A 15,598-nucleotide genomic window follows, 5' to 3' on the forward strand; every position below is an offset into this window, starting at 1 on the left:
CAGTCATGATTATGTGTAGAATTTTGTGCTTTCTGTTACATCTATGCGTCTTGATCCTGTGGCTCCTTCAGAGAAGGAAATGATGCCACTTACCAAGGCCATCACATCTGACCCCCACCACAGACCTACAAGACTGGAGCTTCATTTCCTATTCTTCAGGTGGAAACAACAATTGGACTCATGTGGCAAGGTTCAGAAAACCATGTGATACCCCTACCCTTATTTCCCCAATACTGCTCTGAGGGCTGCGACTCTTCTGTGCCCTGGTAGCTTCATGGCAGTGGCAGGCTGAAACAAATGCTTGCCTTTGGCTCTGTCTCTTCTGTCTGGGAATTGTGGTAGGTGCTGGGAATTTCCTATGTCAGTGGAGTCTAAGGACTGTGTGCCCACTTCCTTCTTCCTTCTTTCATTTCAAAAACCTACATTCTGAAAAGAGCAGAAATCCAGAAGGCAGCAAACAGTTTAATAGTACAAAAATGTACAAGTAGAAGAGATTAGTAGTTAGAGGTCTGACAACTAAATCCTGCCCAGGATTCTGAAAATACATTTAGACAAAGTAGACCTGAGGAACTATTAGGAAAGTGCTCCATTGCCAAGTAATATCTGAGCCCTCAAACCACTGGTTGTCATATGTTTACCTCGACTGTACTATAGATTATGGTGCTTCATGCTGAGGCATATATCTGAACCGGAGATATTGGTTACTTTTTATTACAGTAATAAAAAGTAACTGCTTCACTTTGGTACAGTGTTTCTTAATCAGGAATGATGCTGATTGAGGTCTTTAATGACAGTATACAGACAAGTCATATTTTTGGCCAGTTAACATTATTTTCCAGAGTGGCACAAAACTTTATTTGTGGGTAATAAATATAAGGACTGCGCTCTTTAGAGAGAAAATGGTGCCTTGTCTCCTTCTAAGTCTTGAAGCCTCTTCCCTCATTCTGTGAAGACTGAATGTTGTGGGAGCCCCCAGCTCTCCAGAGCACAACCTTTTTGTGTCTGACTATTGCTAGCTGTGTATTGGTAAGAAGGAATGTGGCTCTTGCATTACCCCCAAACCAGTTTTAGTGTCTTGATTTACTGTAGTGCCTCTCCCTGGAACCATAGTCTGTACCTCACACCCTTGAAACATCTGCCTCATGTGTCTAAAGACAGGTGTCTCAGGTCAAAAATCACCCCTTTTCAGCACAGCCTTCTGTTATTCCAAGGCAATTTGGAATAGTGGTGATTCCTTTGGGCCCAGTATCTCTGCCACATTTCCCATTGACTCAACTCATTGCTGATCACAAATTGAAATTCATGGGATGATTCCAGCTCCATGAAATTTCCAGAAAAGGTAAATGAACAGAGACATAAAGTCACCTGGAGGTGATGCGGGATTCATGTGAATGGGCAAGCAGACCCTTACAAGAGTTTGACAGTGTTCCAAAGATGACTGTCTCACTTGCCATACCACCCAGTACATTTTCTAAACACCACTGGATCACATATTTAAAGAGAGATGACTCTCATGACCTGTGAAATGTCTCAGTAAGGCTTTAAATAGGAGCCCATTCTGTTCCTGTTTTTGTTGTTCCTTTTGCCTTGGGATCTTCAGTTAGAGTGTTGGCCTTTGAGGTAGGAGATCCTGTCTGTTTGTTCATAAGAGTATCCCTAGTCCTTGAGTAGAACCTGGTGTGTAGAAGAGCTTAGTCAGTATGCAGAGAGTGAGATTCTCAGTCACCTGTTACAGGGATCCACTCAGTTCAGCATCAATAATAGACTTCAAGTTCATGTGTTACTTTTTAACAGCTGTGACAAAATACCCCACATTAACCAACTAAAACATGTTTATTGTGGCTTAGACTTTCAGAAGTTTCAGTTCATGACTGATTGGTCACTGATCATGATGGAGGGCATAGTGGAGCCAAGCTGCTCACCTACCTCAGGGTAGTCAGGAATCAGAGATGGTCAGGGAGAAGCCCAGGCTAAGATAGAATCCACAAAGAAATGTCCCTAGTAAACTCATTTTTTCTTTTAGAGGAGGAGTGTCCAACGTTTTGGTTTCTCTGGGCCATATTGGACAAAGAATTGTCTTGGGACACATATCAATTTGCTTCTAAAACTTTATCACCTCCCAGTAAGTCCATCATTATGAAATCTATCATTGGATCAATCCATTGGTGAAGTCCTTGCTTGGAGCTGTGGAAGGCAGACCTTGTTGTCAACCTTTCCTTGCTCTGCTCACTTCTTGCAGTCACAAAGGTCAGTTACTGCCTAGGCCTTTGCTCCTTCTGTCTTTCCAATGGTTGTGTGAGGGGCTAATTCCTTATATAAGCAGTGGTGAGAACTGAAGTAGAGTTCTTACTATTGCCCCAGGCCTAGGAAGTTCTTTACAGAGATCTCTGTTTAGGCAAATGCGGGATTTGGGGCTTCCATGCAGAAAGGAATTTCAGGACAAGCCAGTATGAAGCAGAGTTGAAATTTATCAAAACCAGGAATGTGCTTAGGAAAAGAATAAAGATAAAGCAATCTAAGTGTGTGTGTGTGTGTGTGTGTGTGTGTGTGTGTGTGTGATAACCTCTCAAAGAGTTGTGCCTGGATGTCTTTGAAATAGATCTGTCTGTCTGTCTTCCCTGGCTTTCTAAGTTACATTGATCAGTGTAATTTACAACATTTTGGACTAAGAAATTTCTTTTTGTAAGTAAAGTTGTAAAGTGGGTTTATGGAGAGTTGTTTCGATTTAGGAACGAGAGTGGAATGCTAAAATATCAGATCTACATCATTTCGGCTCTAGGTGAGCACAGCTTATTTTTTCTCTTTGATGTGTATATTTGAGGTGTCTCTAGAAAAATGCTCCTGGTCCCTGTAGGTGATTTGAGTGTTGTTAGTGGTATTGGAAATTTCCTGACTCTGCTATCAGGAAAGGCAAACCAGATCCCTAGATGAATGGCCTGTTTGCCTTCCAGGCTTTCTTTCTCATATTACCACAAATTTCTATCTCTATAGCCCTTTCCTATCTGCAAAGTTGCAAAGCCTTTCTTTTTTTGTGATTGCATGGCACTTTGCCTGATGCAATGGATAATGGGTACAAAGCACACTAAAAAGAAGTCTGAGCTATAAAACAGAGATAGGAGGGAAAGGCAAAGGTCCTATGTTTCCTTTTTAAAGGCATCAGTTGGCCTTAAGGGGACACCCCTCGTTACTCCCTGGATGCCAGAGATCTTGTGGGAGAGTCTCTTTTCTATCCCCATAATGTCCTCTGTTATCTCTTCTATTCTTCATGACATGGTCATCAAAAGTGATTATTTCCCTTTTTTTCTTTTTACCAGCTGTCAGATTGTATCTTTTTTCCAAATCCCAAAATTTATCCAGTCTTTCTGCTTTTACAGTCCTGATGGAAATACCTGTTCACCTAGTTTCATCAATTGCACAGTCAACCCTGAAGGCTCTCCAGAGCTAGATGCATCTAGTCACTCACCAACCTTCCCAACTTGCATCTCACACATAGGATGATCCAAAAGCTTAGATTTGCTGCCCAGAACAAGAGCCCTTCTCCTTTCTTTCAAACAATAAGCAAGTTATTAGGTCAAGATAATCACTTGGTAACTCTCCTGCTAGACTGGACTATTGATTCAATTTCATCCTGATGGCCATATATCAGAGCCACCATAGAAAGCCCTGAACGTCAGGTAGGCTCTAGAGGTTCTTGAAAGCCTTGGCCACACTGTAGATCCCCAACCTCAGCTTTTCCTGGACAGGACATAGGTTATGATGTAGCCGGATGCCCATCACCTGGGAGCCTCGAGTTACATAACCCTTGGGTTTGATGTTTGGGATGGTAAAAATGAGTAATGTGTACTTGAGCCAGGCTGAAAAAGTCTTGGGACTTCCTGCCTCTGTGTTAGACTTTGCCAGGCTGTTTGTCTAATTCCTGTCGTGGACCTGCCTAACTACTGTGCCTTGTAATACAATCCCTCTCCATGACTAGGCCCCAACCTAAACTATCTGTGCAGCTGAGTCTTACATTATTCAGTATCTTCCTTCCTAGTTGGAGGTGGTGCTAAAGTAAGTTATCTCCTGCTCACACTGCTTCCCAGGAATGTGTGGATCATAGGAGCTGTCTCTGTACATCTCTCTCTGTACCAATTTCCTTCATTTTCAGTAGTATGTCAACAGCCTGTGTCGTCCCCTAACCCACCAGTGGCTATGCTTTGTCTAAGTCATACACAGTAAACTGTACTTGCCAAACCATGAACCTTGGGCTGCCTATCTGAACCTTGATGGAACTTGGCTGAAATACAACAAATATTCAGAGATTCCTCAGTGTATACTGTGGAGTAGAGATACAGGCAAGTCTCAGTCAGGGTTCCAGGGTCAGAGCACTTCTCCCTCTCCTGGATAGTTCTCATTGCTCAGATCCTACCACACTGATCATCACAGCCCCATCAGCAAAGTGGAACTTTTCATAGCTAGGGGTGAGATAAAAAGTAGTACATGATGAAATCTTCTCATTAGCCCAGGCAACAGCAGCACTGGGGCTGCAGTTCTCCAGATAATAATGTTTCCAGTTGTCTGGGGGGAATTTATGGAGTCTTGGGATGCTTTTCCATTCAAAGTGATAAAGGAGGTTTTTGAATCCTGGAAGAATCATAATCTGATGGAAATAAATACACAGCCATGTTAATGTAAGGTCCACTGGGATGTGCTGATCACTCGGGGACAGCCTCGAAGCCTTCATCCTTGATGCTTCATAGTTTTAGGCAAAACTGGTGCCTAGCTAACAATGATGGCAAGGATAATGACAAAGCTGGAAAAAATCCATGGGAAAAAGGCATTTATTGTGCTTTCAAAATGTGCTAGTTTGGGTACAAATATCAAATGCTAAGATTTCTTGCCACATATCTTCAGCTGCGGGTACTTGCTCTTAAAAGGTTCACGAGAAAGTTTTGTTTTTTTAAAACCACCAGTGGCATACATTATTCTTTTTATTCTGAAAATCTATAAGCTTTTCATGCTATTAGCTATCCTTCTTTATAAAACTATTTAGCCCCACTTTAGATGCATTCAAATGTTATTGCTAAAAGACAGGGGATAAATACATCCCTATATTTATTAATTACATCCTCACTTTACAGAGTGGACCCAATCCTTTAAACTTCCATCTTACCAGGACTGCAAATGGATAAAAAAGTGCACGTGCGTGTGCTTGCATGGTTGCGTGTGTGTGTGTGTGTGTGTGTGTGTGTGTGGTTACACATCTGCAGAGGTTAATATACAGACACAGAGTTGGCACATACAGTCATTGTTTTTTAGTACTGAGCTCCTCCAGCTTTTTTGACGGTCCCCGTCAGTCTCATAATGCGTTTAAGATGCCATTCCTGGCCACAATTATCATGCATCCTGAGGGTCTCTGAAGAAAGGCACATTGACCTTTTTTTTTCCAGACATGGTTTCTCTGTAACCCTAGCTGTCCTGGAACTAGCTCTGTAGACCAGGCTGGCCTCGAACTCATAGAGATCCTCGTACATCTGCCGCCTCAGTGCTGGATCAAAGGCGTGTGCTACCACCACCCAGCTGGCATATTAACTCTTATAGGTGTGCCTAAGAGTTCAGAAGCCACCTGATGACTTATACAGGTTCTTATGTCCTGGAAAAGTGACCAGGGACACATAGATGGTGATACAAATAGAGAAATAAGAGAGAAAGGCACTCTTGAGAATGCAAATGAGCCATAAAGTTGGGGAAAGTTTGAGGCGTGAAGGCCCTGAGCCAGAAGAGTGCTAACATTCATGTATTGGCCGCCTTCTCCAACATATGGAAATTGCTTAGAAATGCCCTCCCCCTATTTTCCACATAGGCTCTTTTGTTACATGCAGCATTCGATCTCAGGATTTTCCAGTCTTCTTTCTCTTCCTTTGGTTTCTTTGATATGTCAATCTTGATGTCTCTGGAATCTCTCTCTTTCTCTCCATCATTCTCCTACCTTAACTTGAATTGATCTTTTCATGATCAAGCTTTAAAAAATGGCAGAAACTGCTGTTTAGACAAATATATTGTCAGTGACTCTTGCAAAATACAGTTTTCATCTAATAGATGTGCACTGGCATTGCTGAGAGGCTTAGTGGGTGGGACTCCTCTGATTGCACCTTCATGGGGACACTGGCACCCCACTGAAAGTCTGTGAGCAGCAGGGAGGGTCTTCCCCATGGTACGCCTTATGTGCATTTGGTTTTGCAAGGTGGTTAAGTGAACTCTACACTCTGTAACACAGGGCTAGAGTCAGCTCAGGGTGGGAGGTTTAAGAACATGGGAAAAAGGAATCCATTAATTTGATTTAGGGAAATAACATCACTTTGGAAAGTTTATGGATCATTTCCAAATCCTCAATATCAAGGAGCTAACAGAACTTCTTCATAAGATTGTCATGATTTCAAAAGAAATTCAATTGCTCTTTGGAATTGATTGTTAACTTATCTTGTCTCTCATTGGCTTTTAATTAGTGTTTTGGCGTTAAAACACCCCTTGTAATGTAAGACTCCAAGGTTCCAATCAATAGAATGCATATGGGTCTAGAAAACAACTTGGAAGTCTATCCTCAGAATATTTGTGCACAGTGAACTCTTCCAGAAAGTACAGCTCTGCCTCAGAAGGGTTTAGAGTCACAGAGTGTTACAACAAGAGAGAATGGTGTCTGGGCTGACTCATTTCCATTTTGTGCATGGAGCTTCCTTCCACTGCAGGCCAGCTCACAGCTGTCCAGTAACTAACTGAAATGCTCGAAGCTTCCTGAAGCACTGCCATTGTCTTTTGGTATCTTTGGACTTCATTCTTCCTAGAGAGAGGGTCAAGGCTATTTTTGATCTTTCATGATCTATTTAAAAATTATATACCATCTTTACTAAGCTAAAATCTTTCACTGACAAATGAAAAAGTGTATATATTTATAGTATACAAGTGATATTTTAATATATCTGTGAGTTATGAACAGGATAAATCAAGCTAATTAGCATATCCATCATCTCACATCCTTATTTTTTATGGTGACATTTCAAATAGACTTCTCAGCAAGTTTTTAAGGTATGCAATACATTATTATTAACTATGGTCACCATTTGAATAATGGATTTCCAGAATTCTTCCTGCTTAATGGAAACTGATATTCTTAACAACATAGCCACAACCCTCCCATCCTGGACCCTATAACCACCATTCTACAATCTGCTTCTGTAAGTTCAACATTTTTAGGTTCTGCATATAAGTGGGATCCTGCTGAATTTGGTTTACTGTGGGCAGCTTATTTTATTTAGTACAGTGCTCTTCAGTTTGATCTGTGATGTTACAAGTTATAATTTCCTATTTTAAAATAAGGCCAAGGAGCCATTAAGTATTTCTGTAGTATCTGTTTATCCATTCAGTAGTTGATGAACATGAAGGTTAATTCCACAGTTTGGTTGTTATGAATGATGTTGCAACCAATGTAGTTTATATCTTTGTTACACTGATTACATCTGCACACACACACTACACACACACACACACACACACTCACACACACAGAGGTAGAATATGGTGTCTATACTTTTAGTGTTTTGAAGAGTCTTCACATAGTAGTCTCTAGTGGTTACACTAATTTTCATTGCTGTACGAGGATTCTCTCTTCTCTATATACTTGCACTACTAGTTACCTTTCACTTTTAATAATAAGTCATTTGGACTAGCATGATGTCTCATTGTGAATTTAGTTTGCATTTACCTGATGATTAGTGTTGTTGAGTTCCTTTTCACATAACTGTTGGCCTTTTGTGTGTCTTCATTTGTTAAGTTCCTAATTAAGTCCTTAGTCCAAGTAATTTGTTTACATGCTATTGAATTTCTTGTATATCCTGGATATTGACCTCTTGATAGATGTATGTTTGTAAAGATTTTTTTCCATTTGTAACCTGTCTTTTTATTCTCTTGATTATTCCTTTGCTGTGTTGAAGCTTTTTCAGTTCGATACAATCCCATATACCTATTTTTCTTTTGCTGTCTATGCTTCTGATAGCTTATAAAAAATTCCCCAAACTGGACTCGCCCTAGAGGACCAAGTAACCAGGAACCTGCTGAGAATGCCAGTCTATTCCCACCCCCACTCAGGGAAGAGGTCAGAGGTCAGAGGGCAAGGTGAGCTGTGGCCCCCAATTCGGGCTGACTTCCTTCCACTTGCCCTCTCTGGGATCTCCTGGCCTGGGGACTGCAGCCAGGTCAACTTGTCCCAGCTCACCAAGCAATCTCAAGTCTGCTGATAGCTCTGTGCTAATCCAGCTCCTACCCACTTGGAGAGGGAGTGCCTCAGACCTGCCTGTACCCACCTTGAAATCCATCAGAGTATTGGACCTGCTTGCACACACCAAGAGAGAACCTTGGGCCTGTACCCACCAGGAAAGGAAGAGACCCCACTTGTACCCACCCGAAGAAGGGATGAGAAGACGACAATATAAGAACACATTCAACAACAGAAAAACCAATGTGCTGCCATCAGTTTAGGGACTGTACACCAGTATGACCTGAACATCACAACACAGATGAAGCAGAAAAGAACGACCTTAAAAACAACTTCATGAAGATGATAGAGACCCTAAAAGAGGAAATGAGAAAATCCTTTAAAGAAATGAAAGAAAAGACAAACCAAAAAGTGCAAGGTTTGAAAGCTCAAATAGAGACCATAAACAAAACAACAACAACAACCTCCCCAAAACAAAACAAAAAACCCACAGTCTGAAGGAATGCTGGAAATAGAAAAGGTGAGTAAACGATCAGGAACTACGCATGCAAGCATAACCAACAGACAAAAGGGACAGAAGAGAGAATCTCAGGTTGAAGACACACTAGAGGAAATAGATTCATAGACCAAAGATAATCTTAAGTCCAAAAAATCCCTAACACAAAATAGGCAGGAAATATGGGACACCATGAAAAGGCCAAATCTAAGAATAATAGGGATAGAAGACGGTGAAGAAACCCAACTCAAAGGTATAGAAAACATATTCAACAAAATCATAGAAGAAAAATTTCCCAACCTAAAGAAAGACATGCCAATGAAGGTACAAGAAGCTTACAGAACACCAAATAGAGTGTGACACAAAAAAGGCCCCTCATCATATAATAATCAGAACCCCAAACATACAGAATAAAGAAAGAATATTAAGAGCAGCAAAGGAAAAAGGCCAAGTAACATATAAAGGCAAACCTATCAGAATCACACCTGAGTTCTCCATGGAAAATCTGAAAGCCAGAAGGTCCTGCATAGATATTTTACAAACACTAAGAGACCATGGATGCCAGTCCAGAGTACGATACCCAGCAAAGCTTTCAATCACTATAGATGGAGAAAACAAGATATCCCATGACAAAATCAGATTTAAAAAATACATAACCACTAATCCAGCCCTACAGAAAGTACTGGAAGGAAAACTTCACCCTAAGGAAGGTAACTATGCTCACAAAAACATAGGCAATAGATAATCCAACTTTATCAAAAGGCAAAAGAAATAGTGGAGTTAAAACCAAAACAATAACACCACCACAAACAAATCAAAAGCAAACAAGAATTAACACTTAATGGTCCTTAATCTCCTTCAATATTAATGATCTTAATTTGCCTATAAAATGACACAAGCTAACAGAATGAATTCGAAGACAGAATCCATTCTTCTGCTGCATATGAGAAACACACATCAACTTCAAAGACAGACATTGCATCAGAGTAAATGGTTGGGATAATATTTTCCAATGAAATGGACCCAAGAAACAAGCTGATGTAGCTATCCTAATATCTACCAAATTAGATTTCAAACTAAAATCAATCAAAGAGATAAAGAAGGTCATTTCATATTCATCACAGGAAAAATCCATCAGGAAGAAGTCTCAATTCTGAACATTTGTGCCCCAAATACAAAGGTACAAACGTTCGTAAAAGAAACATTACTAAAATTCAAATCACACATAAGACCTCACACAGTTATAGTGGGAGACTTCAACACCCCACTCTCACCACTAGACAGGACCACCAGACAGAAACTTAACAAAGAGACAAAGGAACCAACAGAAGTTATGACCCAATTGGGTTTTACAGACATCTATAGAAGATTCCATGCAAACAAAAGAATATACCTTCTTCTCAGCACCACATGTGACCTTCTCTAAAATCGACCACATACTTGGCAACATAGCAAATCTCAACAGGTACAAAAAATTGGAATAACCTCCTGTATCTTATCAGACCACCATGCTTTAAAGTTAGAATTCAACAACAACAACAACAGAAATTGCAGAAACCCTACAAACTCATGGAAATTGAACAACGCACCATTGCACCCTTCCTGGGTCAAGGAAGAAATAAATAAATTAGAGACTTCCAAGAATTCAATGAAAATGAAGACATAACATACCCAAACTTATGGGACACTTTGAAAACAGTACTAAGAGGAAAGTTCATAGCACTAAGTGCTCACATGAGGAAACTGGAGAATAGTCACACTAGAGAATTAACAGCACAACTGAAAGCTCTAGAACAAAAAGAAGCAAACTCACCCAGGAGGAGTAGAAGCACAGGAAATAATCAAATTCAGGCCTGAAATCAATAAAAGTAGAAACAAAGAAAACAATACAAAGAATCAATGTAACAAAGAGTTGGTTCTTCGAGAAAATAAACAAGATAGACAAACCTTTATCCAAACTAACCAAAAGGCAGAGAGAGAACATTCAAATTAACAAAATTAGGAATGAAAAGGGGGACATAACAAAGGACCCTGAGGAAATCCAGAGAATCTTCTGGTCATACTTTGGAAACCTGTACTCCACAAAATTTGAAAATTTAAAGGAAATGGACAGTTTTCTGGATAGATATCACTTATCAAAATTAAATCAAGAACAGATAAGCAATTTAAACAGACCTATAATCCCTAATGAAATGGAAGCAGTTATCAAAAGACTCCCAACACAAAACAGCCCAGGCCCAGATGGCTTTAGTGCAGAATTCTATCAGAAATTCAAAGAAGAGCTAATTCCAATACTCTTCAAAGTGTTTCACACAATAGAAGTAGAAGGTTCGTTCCCAAACTCTTTTTATGAGGCTACAATTACCTTGGTACCCAAGCCACACAACGACACAACTAAGAAAGAAAACTACAGATCAGTTTCCCTCATGAACATTTATGTAAAAATACTCAATAAAATACTAGCAAATCGAATCCCAGAACACATCAGAAAAATCATCTACCATGATCAAGTAGGCTTCATTCCAGGGATACAAAAATGTATCAATGTAATTCACCATATAAACAAACTGTAAAAGAAAAACCACATGATCATCTCACTTGATGCTGAAAATGCCCTCTACAAAATCCAACACCCTTCATGATAAAGGTCCTGGAGAGATCAGGGATAAGAAAATACCTGTACATAATAAAAGCAATATACAGTAAACCAACAGCCAACATCAAACTAAATGGAGAGAAACTCAACACAATTCTTCTAAAATTAGAAACAAGATAAGGCTGTCCACTCTCTCCATATCTCCTCAATACTGTACTTGAAGTTTTAGCTAGACCAATAAAACAACAAATGGAGATCAAGGGGATACAAATTGGAAAGGAAGAAGTCAAACTTTCACTATTTGCAGATAATATGATGGTTTACGTAAGTGACCTGAAAAATTCTACTAGGGAACTCCTAGTAGATAATTAGTTAAAAACAACTTAATGAAAGTGGCAGGATACAAGATTAACTAAAAAAATCAGTAGCCCTATTATATACAGATGATAAATGGGCTGAGAAAGAAATCAGAGCAACATCACCCTTTAAAACAGCCACGAACAACAACATAAAATATCTTGGAATAACACTAACAAACAAGTGAAAGACCTGTATAGCAAGAACTTTGAGTCTTTAAAGAAAGAAATTAAAGAAGATACCAGAAAAAGGAAAAATCTCCCATGCTCTTGGATAGGTAGGATCAACATAGTAAAAATGGCAATCTTTCCAAAAGCAGTCTACAGATTCAATGCAATCCCCATCAAAATACCCTGGCACAATTCTTCACAGACGTTGAAAGAACAATAATCAACTTTATATGGAAAAACAAAATACCCAGAATTGATGTGGAAGTCCTGCGTATATGTCAATAAAGCACTATTGGCCAATAGGGAAGCAAGATAGGTGGGACTAGGAGTTCAGGAGGATTCTGGGTAGGAGAAACACAGGAAGTAATCATGTAGCCTGCCAGAGAAGTAAGATGTCCGTCCGGTAAGAGAAATACTTAGATGGGTTAAATACTTAAGTCAGAGATAGCCTGTAATAAACAAGCAAGGCCAACAGCTTCATAATTAATACAGCATCTTGTGTGTTATTTGGGGACTACAATGCGGCAGAGCCCAGGCGACTGGTGGGGAAAAAACCAAAGCGGCTGGCAAGGAAAAGGCTTCTCTCTCTACACAGGATAGCCAAAACAACTCTGTACAACAAAGGAACTTTTGGAGGCATCACCATCCCTGACTTCAAGCTGTATTATAGATATATAGTCCTGAAAACAGTTTAGTATTGGCATAAAAATAGACAGACCAATGGAATCGAATTGAAAAACCCTGATATTAACCCACACATCTACGAACACTTGATTTTTGACAAAGAAGCTAAAACTGTATAATGGAAAAAAGAAAGCATCTTCAACAAATGGTGCTAGCATAACTGGATGCTGGCATGTAGAAGACTGCAGATAGATTCATGTCTATTGACATGCATACAACTTAAGTCCAAATGGATCACAGACCACATAAATCCAGCCACACTGAACTTCTTAGAAGAGAAAATGGGAGGTACCCTTGCATGAATTGGTACAGGAGACAGCTTCCTGAACATAACACCAGTAGCACAGACACTGAAATCAACAATTAATAAATGTAACCTCCTGAAACTGAGAAGTTTCTGTAAGGCAAAGGACACAGTCAACAAGACAAAAAGCCAGCCCACACATCTGATATTCACCAACCCCACATCTGACAGAGGGCTGATCTCCAAAATTTACAAAGAACCCACGAAGTAAGCCTCCAAAACACCAAAGGATCCAATTAAAAAGTGGGCTACAGAACTAAATAGAGAATTCTCAATAGAGGAGTCTAAAAAGACTGAGAAACACTTAAGTAAGTGCTCAACATCCTTAGCCATTTGGGAAATGCAAATCAAAATAAATCTGAGATACCATCTCATTCCTGTCAGAATGGCTAAAATCAAAAACACCAATGACAGTTTATACTGGAAAGGATATGAGAGAAGGGAACTCTCCTCCACTGCTCCACAGTCACTTTGGAAATCAGTATGGAGTTTCCTCAGGAAAATGGGAATCAGTCTACCACAAGATCCAGCAATTCCACTCATAGGCATATACCCAAAAGATGCACATTCATACAACAAGGGCATCTTCTCCACTATGTTCATAGCAGCATTATTTGTCATAGCCAGACCTGGAAGCAACCTAGTTGCCCCTCAACTGAAGAGTGAATACAGAAAAAGTGGTGCATTTATACAATGGACTACTACTCAGTAGAAAAAAACAATGGAATCTTGAAATTTGCAGGTGAATGGACGACGTTAGAAGAAACCATCCTGAGTGAGGTAACCCAATCACAGAAAGACAAACATGCTATGTACTCACTCATATGTGGATTTTAGGCGTGAAGCAGGGGAGTGCCAGCCTACAATCCCATCGTCAGAGAGTCTGGGAAACAGGGAGAACCCTAAGAGAGATATGCATGGTACACCAGAGAAGAGGAATGGGATAGGACCTCCTGAGTGAACTGGGAGACTGAGTTAAAATGAGTTGGTGAAATTTTATAGGCCAAACTACCACAGTTAACTAATCCTCAACCTTAGATTTGGAATTTTTGAGTTCTGACAAGATCTTAACATGACTTGCAAGTTTTAAGGATAATAGTTTATTAACTTAGAAAACTACCATGTATAGGATCATTGTCTAAAAAGTCATTTTAGGGTAAATTCTGTAGTGGCACAATTACGGGAAAGAGAAGGTTGCTTTTTGCTTAGCAGCGATGGCATCCTCCCAGCCGTGGTTTCTTCATCTGAACATGTTAAAGAAAGAACTTAAATCTCACTGTTGGAGATTCATCTTGCGAGGGCCACATGGAACATACAAAGAGACCCTGAGATGACATCAATTGAAACATTCCCTCCTGGGCTCAGAAGGCTCACACAATTTACTAGGTTTAGGAAGCTAGTGAAACTTACAAGACCACAAGGCCTTACCTTGAGGTTATAAAGCAGCAAACTATTGTGGGGAAGGGGATCATCCCAGCAAGCTGCCTGGTATTTGTGCAGGAAGCTCCAGGAATGCAGCTTTTGTTACTTGTCATTCATGCTGGGATGGACTCTGATAAATGCAAATGTCTGCAGGCCACCCATACTCCAGTAAGTGTCTCTCATAAACTCATTAGCTCACCAAGCTAGACTTGGGTGGAGTAATTTATTTAGTTTGTCATGGGTACTCTATTTGAGACAAATAAATAGGGAAAGCTATACAACAGGACATTCCCCCAGTGTCTTCTGAGATGGTCATTACCCAGATGAACCCAGGCCTACTGACTTGCTCTAGGATGTTGGTATGAGGTGGATCATTACAAAGTTGACAAACTAGCCCCATGCCAGTTCATTCCCAGATCTAGTTCCAGATGCCTCAGTGCTTCTGTCTTTACTGTGCTTGTGTTTGCCCTTCAAGTGTGTGTCTCTTCATTCTTCCCTCTGGACCAACAGCTATCTGCACACAACTCCCTCCTCACCCTTCCCACTTGGTCCCTGGTACATTCTGCCTCAGTCTCCCATTATTATCCTTTGGCATCTCTCTCTGATTTTCCACCCATCTCAGCACATGAGTTTTGAGGATTTAAGGACTTTAAAAGCCCTTTACTTGAAGTCAGGGTCTCAGGGTCCATAACGGTTTATGAAGAACTCCAATGTGAGAATCAGAAGATCTATGGTCTCATCTTGACTCTGTTGCTTACTAGTAAGTTTTTCAATGTGAATCTGGGATATAACGAATATCTTTTATTCTCTGGTCTTGTGTCTGGTGCAGAGCTCCTAAAACCCTTGGAGACTTCTTAAGTGGTAGGAATGCTAAATCTATCTTTTGCCTAATACTTGGTCTTTGATGCCAGTGACTGATACATAGTTCCTAATCCCTTTAGAAATTCCTCTGAGATGGGCGTGTCTTTTGTTCCAATGAGATGAGTCTTGTTGCTTCAGTTCTTGAACCATCCTGTTCACCAGAAAGACCAAGTTATAATTAGAAGCTGGAACTTTCTGTTTTCAACCCCTTCTTCAGGGCAGGAGAGAAAAACTGGCGACTGAGTTAAAAATTCTGCCACATGACAGGGTTTGGAGATCTTCCAGACTGCTGAATACAAGGAAGTTTCTGTAGAGTTTCTTTCCCAGAGAGGGCATGGTATCTCTCAGCTCCTTCCTACTCCAGTACCTTGTTTCATGCAGCTCTTCAAGTGGATATTCATTTAGCTATCACTTTTGTCATGTCCTGTATTAACATAGCAAACCAGTAATAAACAATAAC

This window comes from Mesocricetus auratus, unplaced genomic scaffold (assembly GCF_017639785.1).
Source record: "Mesocricetus auratus isolate SY011 unplaced genomic scaffold, BCM_Maur_2.0 Super-Scaffold_4256, whole genome shotgun sequence".
Taxonomy (NCBI): domain Eukaryota; kingdom Metazoa; phylum Chordata; class Mammalia; order Rodentia; family Cricetidae; genus Mesocricetus; species Mesocricetus auratus.